Source organism: Corvus hawaiiensis, chromosome 10, assembly GCF_020740725.1.
Source record: "Corvus hawaiiensis isolate bCorHaw1 chromosome 10, bCorHaw1.pri.cur, whole genome shotgun sequence".
NCBI classification, from domain to species: Eukaryota; Metazoa; Chordata; class Aves; order Passeriformes; family Corvidae; genus Corvus; species Corvus hawaiiensis.
In genome coordinates this window covers 13,231,217-13,239,254 of record NC_063222.1, presented here as the reverse complement: position 1 = coordinate 13,239,254, position 8,038 = coordinate 13,231,217, and positions in this window count along the sequence as shown.

Here is an 8,038-nt window from a genome sequence, read left to right as displayed (position 1 = left end):
GCTCTGCGCCACGGCGCCCCCTGGCGTGGCGGGTCCGCCATGGCGCCCCCGCCGGCCCCGCGCGCTGGTGGAGCGGTGGCCCTAGGGCGGGATGGCGGGGAATACTGTTCCCACAGCGGCCCCACAGCGGGATGGCGGGGGAAGGGGCTGCCAGAGTCGCCGGAACATTATTGTTTTTAGGGACAGTAAAACGTTGTGGTGGCTGCTCCTTGCAGGAAGCCTCATTAAAGTAATGATAGCTCCTCATTACAGCTGCATTACATTTCTGTTAAGAAATACATTAAAAGATACAAAGTAGCAGAAATGTCAGGCCAGTAATAATATAAGCTGAATAAACCTTCCCTTTTCGAATAAAACCTTGAGAAGAGGGTCTGCAATATTTAATCTAAAAGACAGTGCACCTGGTAGGCAGAAATCATCATCATCCCAGTGTCAGGAGCATGTTAACATTTCAGATCATGAACAAAAAGTGCTTCTAAAATGATGTTTGTAGAGGTTAACAATCATTTCCTTCCTCAGCATGTAATAAAGTTGTATTAAAATAATATTTGCATTCCCTATTAATGCAACTCCACAGATGACCAGCTGATTTAAATTAGAGAACATTTACTAGTTTGCTTTTTCCATTGCAGCTGCTGCAACAGCAGGACCAGCACCTCCAAAATCTGCCTGGGCCTCTGGCAGCACCAGCCACTGGAGCTCGAGTCCATTTTGAAACCAGGGCAAAGTGAACAGCTGGCTTGAATGAATGCCTGGGAGCCTACACCCTTGCTCTCCCGCAAACAACAATGTTTATTACATTCTTATTACACTGAAAGAAAAGCAATAAGCATTTGGGAAAACAACCAACATCTACAGGCTGGTGTGTGGGAGGACATTACAATGTTATCCTGTCTGGCAATCTTTTATTTCCCTCTCCCCATTTGATAATAAAAAAAGTGACTGGACAAATGTCCCTTTCACACTTTGCTCCTCTGCTTTTTGTTCTCTGTCACCCTCCCTAAAACAACACAAACTAACTGAGCTGTTAATAGTTTGTCAGATTCCAGAGTCTGGGATGCATTTTTGCTAGCCTATCTCTATCTGGATGGAAGTGCAGAGCTGCTGCAGCAGCCATAAAAGCACAAGAGGTCCTGTACATCCCTCTGGCTCCTCTCATGCTGGAGGAGAATTACGGCTATGGATAGGAGTCCATACTGACATTTCTGCCATCTCTCCTGTGTCATCTCTCAGAACACTGTTCCACCCCCCTCTCTAAGTTTCTGTGCTACTGAAAGCAATTACAACTTGAGTGACTCATTACACCACAGGTCTTGGAATCACTCCCCCATACAAGAAAATAAAACCTCTCCCTCTTTTCTATGAGATCCACTTTCTGCTGGTATTTGAGTGAGACAGTGGCAACCCAAAACTGTCACCCAACACTTCTTCTCAAGTAGCTTTGTTATCCCTTAGTGATTTGGTTGGAAAAACAAATACACAAATTGAAAGCAAGTGGAATCAGAATGCTCCCAGTGACACACACAGTGCAAGGCAGTGACTTGCAGGTGGGAAATTGCCTCTCCCTGAAAGATGAATACTCTGAAGCAACCTACATGTGCATCGTCTTTCAGATTCCCTTGAGCTGACAGCTTCCCCACCTACCTGTATGAAGTTTTATATGGCAACAATAAAGGGAAAAAAAAGTACTAATAGACAAAGTGAGATAACAAAAACACAAAATAGAAAAAGACACTATAAAGAAGCTCAGCAGCAGAGTTAGAAATCAAACTTTGCCCTGAAAACAGCAACAGGAATCTAGCCAAGAAACAATGGTCTTGGTACATTTTGGAATCTAGAAGTGGAATAATTAGAGGCACATCTTATTTAATCAGTAATACATAAGAAGTATTTTCTAGCATTCTAATTATGGATTTAGTCCTCTAAATCTTTACTCGCATAAGAAGTTTGTACTTGCAATGAATACTAAATGCTTGGAAGATGTTTATGCCGTTCTTTAAAAATTTGTTTATTAGGAGACTGAAACAAAGCAGTAGATTGTAGCATCTAATTATGAAAAAGAGGATACACATCACAGCCAAGTATTGTGGCACTCTCTTCTTTTAAGGTGAACACCACAAGAGCTGAAAACATTTGGATTAAAATAAAAAGTTTGTAATTTAGGTACATGTTTTTTAAACTGAGGATCCATCTGGCAAATACCAACAAGCAAGCTGCTCCTGCTCAACATAAGCACGCTGTATTTTACTTCTGAGATTAAGAGTTATTTTTAATCTTTACTGCTTTATTGTTGTTCTAAAAAGTGTCTAGATATAGTTAAATGTTTACACACATAAGTATTTTACAATCCATAGAATCACTTCAAAAACAGTGCACTTGCAGAAAAATATTAATATGAAAACATATCACATTACAATGCTATTCATATAATATTTGTGTTGTACATTAAATAGAAATTATGATATCTTCTTGTTCAGAAAAGCTTTCAAGCTCTGACAGCATTATTTGAGGGTTTACATATAGAAAAATGGAAAGAAAACTATTTTATTATCCTCCACTAGAGGGAGAGAGTGCAGCTCTTGTTGCTGGGCAGATTCTGCAGTTTTATACTGTCCCATTTAAAGCAATGATGTCACGTTTAGGGGAAAAAAGCCCCGAGCAATGTAGTCCATTATATTATGAAATATTAAGTAACTCCTAAAATACTAAATCCCTGAAATCTAAAATTTCGTTGCTGCTAGGTTAATTTCTGGAACCAATACTACACCATGTTGATTTCTTTAGACATGGATGTTTACATCTTTATTGAAAGATCGGAAATAAATAGCAAAAGTAACAGAAATTGTAATATTGAAAATCAGTTACAAAACAAAATGACCTATACTGTACTTTCCATTCTGTATTGGATGTGGAACATTCCTACAGGTACTGTATCATTTTCACTGCTTCCTTAGAAATCAGAGCATGATTTCTTCCACCCAACAGGTAACCCTTTGTCTCAGAAGCTCAGAGAAGTCTCACCTCCCCAACGACAATTTGACAGTAACTGTTCAGAGTGTCTATATTTTCATTTCACCGAAACACCCTGATGATCCCGTCCATGATATCCGCACAAGTATCTGTCACTTTTAGTCCTCTGGACTTGTGGTCCTGCTGGTTTGCAGTTTGTGGTAGGGTAAGAAAACAAGCGCTGGTGTCTGTGCGCCCACAGAATGTTTGGGAACTGCCCCAGCCCACAGAAACACGAGACACTTGCATTAGCTTCAGAGTACTGAGCAGGACCAAGCTTCTGGTGTGTGTAAATGTCGTCTGGAAAGTGGGCACTGGATGCCCACTACCTGAAGGATAACCATGGATGGCACAGAATCGAAGGCTGAAATGTCGTTTTCATTTAAAACCCACTGCAGAAAGAGTAAAGAAGAAAGGCTGGGAGGGCTTAATGTGTCAATTATCAAAGCAATAATCTACCCCTGGAAGTGTAAGTGACCTTTAAAAGTTGCAAATGTTTCTTTATATACTGAGATGTGGACAAACTAAGCACAAGGCAAAAACTGTTCAGTTTGTGCTTACATAGATTTCAAAGGAAGCCCTCTATTTATGGTTCAAGAACAAAAACTTAACAAGGAAACACAACCCAGGTGTTAATACAACATTTGAATTTAATTTTGAAGTTTACAAGATGCTCACAAATAAAAAATCCTGTAAAATATATTTCTATTCTGCACTCCTGTTTGTATTTATTTAAATTTTCTGAGGAACTGGAGGCAGTTCAATAATACATTCCTTTTCCATATCTCTGTTTAGGGAAAACTGTAGTTATTGATAGTATGAGTGCTATGCAGACAGAGATTGAAAAAACCCCAACAAAACAAGCGAGATTGGAACAGTTATTGAGAAGGAAGGAATGACTCTATCTCAAACACATAATGGCAACTTGTGTACAAATAGTTCTGGCTGAGCTGTCACAGGGATCTCGGTTGTAGGATCTCCGGGTTTTGTTGGCCTCATGCTGACATAAATAATTTAATTTATATTAGCTAGTTCAGTGCTAATTTGACCTTGCTGGAATTTGCAGTTAATTTGGTATATTTGCAACAAGTGCAACCCACAACCAAGTCATGGATTTAATGCTCTGAGATCTCTTAGATGCACAAGTCTGACCTGGAGGAACTGACTGCAGTGGCAGTGTGAGTCATGTCGGAGGCCCCAAGTTCTCTCTCCTCGCATGGTACTTGAGATGTTCAGCCAGCTGCAGCCACACCCTTATGCTCACACGTTTTAAACCAGAAAAGTGAGATATCACCATGTGCAAAACGTATTAGTGTTACAATAGCATTTAGGACTAATAGGATTTTTCTTGATAAGATAGTTTATTTTACCGTCTCGATATACAACTTTGATTGCTAACGTACAAAGCTGAAATTAAATAACACTGCAAAAAGGGACTGTTTTACCACCTCTTCTTTTGTTTTGTGAGCAAGTGTCATTCCTCCTGTGCTGTGACTTTCTCAATCAGGGAAATAACTATGACGAGTTGCAGAACACACATTTTCCTGTGGACATCTTTATCTACAACATGGAAATGTAGGTTTGCTGTAGCTGCTCCCACTGAAGAACTTAAAAGTGTGTGGGTTGCAGCAGTTCAGTTCAGAAGTGGCAGTCACTGTACATACTCCTACCCATTCAATGTACCCTGCCAGCTCTTTAGGCTTCTTCTCCAGCTCAGTGTCCTGTTCCTACTCACTTTCTCCCTTCATTCTTGCTGCATTTTCTGTGGCAGGATGAACCTGGCTCCAACCTCCCAAGTGACACAATACTCAGTGTTGCTGGGGGAACCTTGACAAGTCACTGACAAAATAGCCCCTCCACTCTGAGGCGGGACTGTCAACATCTGCAGCATCCCCATCTGCTGAGAAACATCCTTTGGTCCTTTTAATACACTCCAGAAAACTTTCACATCTCTCACAGGATGCACAGAAGAGTTTTTACACAATTTAATTGAAAGAGGATAGCCTTAGATTAAATACTACATAAAAATTCTCTGTGAGGATGGTGAGGCACTGGCAGAGGTTGCCCAGAGAAGCTGTGGCTGCACCTTCACTGGAAATGTTCAAGACCAGGCTGAATAGGGCTTTGAGCAATTTGGTCTAGTGGATGGTGTTCCTAACCACAGCAGGGGGTCTGAAACTACATGATCTTTAATGTCCCGTCCAACACAAACCATTCTATGATTCTGCACTGTCCTCCTGAAGGATCTAAGAAAATTGGACAGGATCTCCTGTACCTGTAGCTGCTGTAATGCATCAGCTCTTGGAGAGAGAAGAGAGAAGACAGAAAAGACATGTAGTTATTCTCCAAATGGAAATCTCCATGCCAGCAATAATAAAAATATTGCTCTTTCCTCTACTTTTGAATTCCATTCCCATGGTCTAACCTCAGTCTTGGGTGAACTTGAAGATAGCAAATTAGTTCGTTCTTTCCCATTTGAGTAAGACTCTGCAGCTATCATAGGAGTAGGCAGGGGGATTACCGAAAACATTCATATTTGCTCAGAGTATTGTTTGAGAATGTTGTTTTGTGGTGAATCCACCAAAGATACCAAGGATTCTCCACAGACAGGCAGTGGGAAAAAAAGAAAATATGCATTATTTCTGTTTGGCAGTCTGGAGTTACCAAAATGAAGACAGGGCACAAACTTTTAGGGTGCCATAAGAAAGCTGTGCAGTCTCTATGCCAAATGACAATATTAAGTTGGGTTTGTTTTCCTTTTTGCCTTTTTACCCAGCACCAATGTAACATGCCCTTGCAAATATACAGAATTCTTCAGTCACCCAAAGAGACTCATAGAAGAAAGAGGAGACAAAATGTATAAATACCATAAATTATCTTTCCTTTTAACAGTAACTGTGTAACGAAGAATTGGCCAGGTCATTTGGTGACACTTTGTACTGGGTAAAAGTTCAGTGATTCAACAAAATTGGGAGAAGGACTCTTTTTCTGTTCTGTATCTTGGTGCTGCAGAAACCAAGCTCCTATTTCAAACCTTTCCTTCCTCATCAATCACTGCAGCACCACCACTTCATGGGAAGCAGGGTGGCAGTTTAATGAGAGCTTTAGGGAGGAGAGTGATCAGCACTACAGCAATAGTAGAGGAAAAGTGCTGGGAAGAGAAATAGCACTTTGTATTTTCATCAGTACACATTTCCAGAGGGCTGAATGGTCTATAAGCTCTACAGCACAGCTTCCGTTTTGAACAATGGGGATTAAGCAAGTGGTTGAAGCTGAAGAGTATGGTCTGAATGAATGAACTGCTGGGTTAAAACGGGATGGAATCCTGGGCTTGAAGTGTAGGCATCAGTGGGTTGATGTTTAGTTGGCGGCCAGTACAAGCAGAACACTCAGGGGTCAATACTGGTGCTGTAATTGTTCATTACCTTGATTGTAACTTGGATAATGATACAGGATGCACCTGCAGCAGATTTTCAGACAATACTAACTTAGAAGGGGTGATTTGCAAACCAAACAGTGGAGGTTCAGTTGAGAGGCCTCTGAGAAACTTAAAAACTGGGTCAACAGGAACCTTACGAAGTGTAATGAGAAGTGCAAATTGAACACATGGGGTTGAATAGTGCCAGGCACCAGTGCAGGCTATCAGAGCAGCAGCAGCAGCTGAAGAGCATGTGCCTGTCACAGCGGACACTAAGTTGAACATGAGCCAACAGGGTGTTTTCATTGTGAATAAAGTGAACCACAGTCTGAGCTACATTAGGAAGGGAGCATGGACAGCAGATGAGTGGAAATTATTATTCCTCCGTATTTAGTGATAGTGAGTCCACACCTGAGATAATGTGTCCTGTTTGGGGTTCCCCAGTTCAAGAAAGATGTTGAGAAACAGGAGAGGGGCATGCAGAGGGCCAATGAAATGGTAAATGGCCTACAGCATACCACTTGTGTAGAGATTTTGAAGAAGTTGGGCTTGGTTTGCCTGGCAGAGAAGAAAATAAGGCGATATCTGACAACAATCTAAAACTAGATCTAAATCTAAAAAGGGGAGTGGCAAAGATCATTGGGCTGGATTCTTCTCAGTAGTAGTGAATGGCAAAACCAGAAGGAAAAGTCACAAGCCAAGTCCTTGGAGTTGTGATGCATGCGGATCCTTGTGGATGCATGTGGTTGTGCATGGCTGGTGCCACAGAGGAACATACTTCCCAGAAAGGCTGGCCAGTCTCCATCTTTGAAGGCTTTCAAGGGCAGCTTAAGCAAGGCCATGACTGACCGGCAATGCCACAGGTCATAGTCCTGCTTCCAGTGGAAGGCTGGACAGGGTGGACCCTAGAGATCCCTTCCAACCACCACTTCTAGGACTATGCTACCACAGAGCCCCCCAGACAGTAAAAGAAATTGAATTATCAATTCTTTCTACTTCTGCTTTCTTCCCTCTCTCCCTCCATTCCTCTTTCCCTTGAAGTTATATTATGACATCTAATTACCATTATGTTTAAGGGACTAGTAAAACATCCTTCCTTTTCAGCTGGGGTTACTCTGCTTGCCATCCAAGCATTTTACACTGGATCAGGCATCTTATTCTTAGCTAAAAACTGCAGACTTTTTCTGATATGATAGGCTTGTCCTCCCCATTCTTACAAAATGGACTTTTTTCCTTAATGAACATGATTTGTACTCTGTTAGACCTGCACATGGCTACCGTTCAAGTAGATCCATACATACTCATCTTCTCAAGAGACAACATAAATCCAAGATTATAGCCCAGAACCACAATGGTATATGAACCAAAACTGCTGAAGCAGTATGACACAGCTAAGTGAATTCTCCATCAGATCAAATCTCTGTTGGCACAAGGATTTAGGCACATAGGCAGCATCTCAGGTACTGAGATAACAGCCAGTCAAATCTGTTTCTGTGGCAGACAATAAAGGATGTTAGCATGTTAGATAATTCAGAAATCCAAGTATGTGTGTCTCAAATTTGAGTAATAACACTAGTTGATAAGCGGCAAATTTCAAGTGTCAAGTCCCTA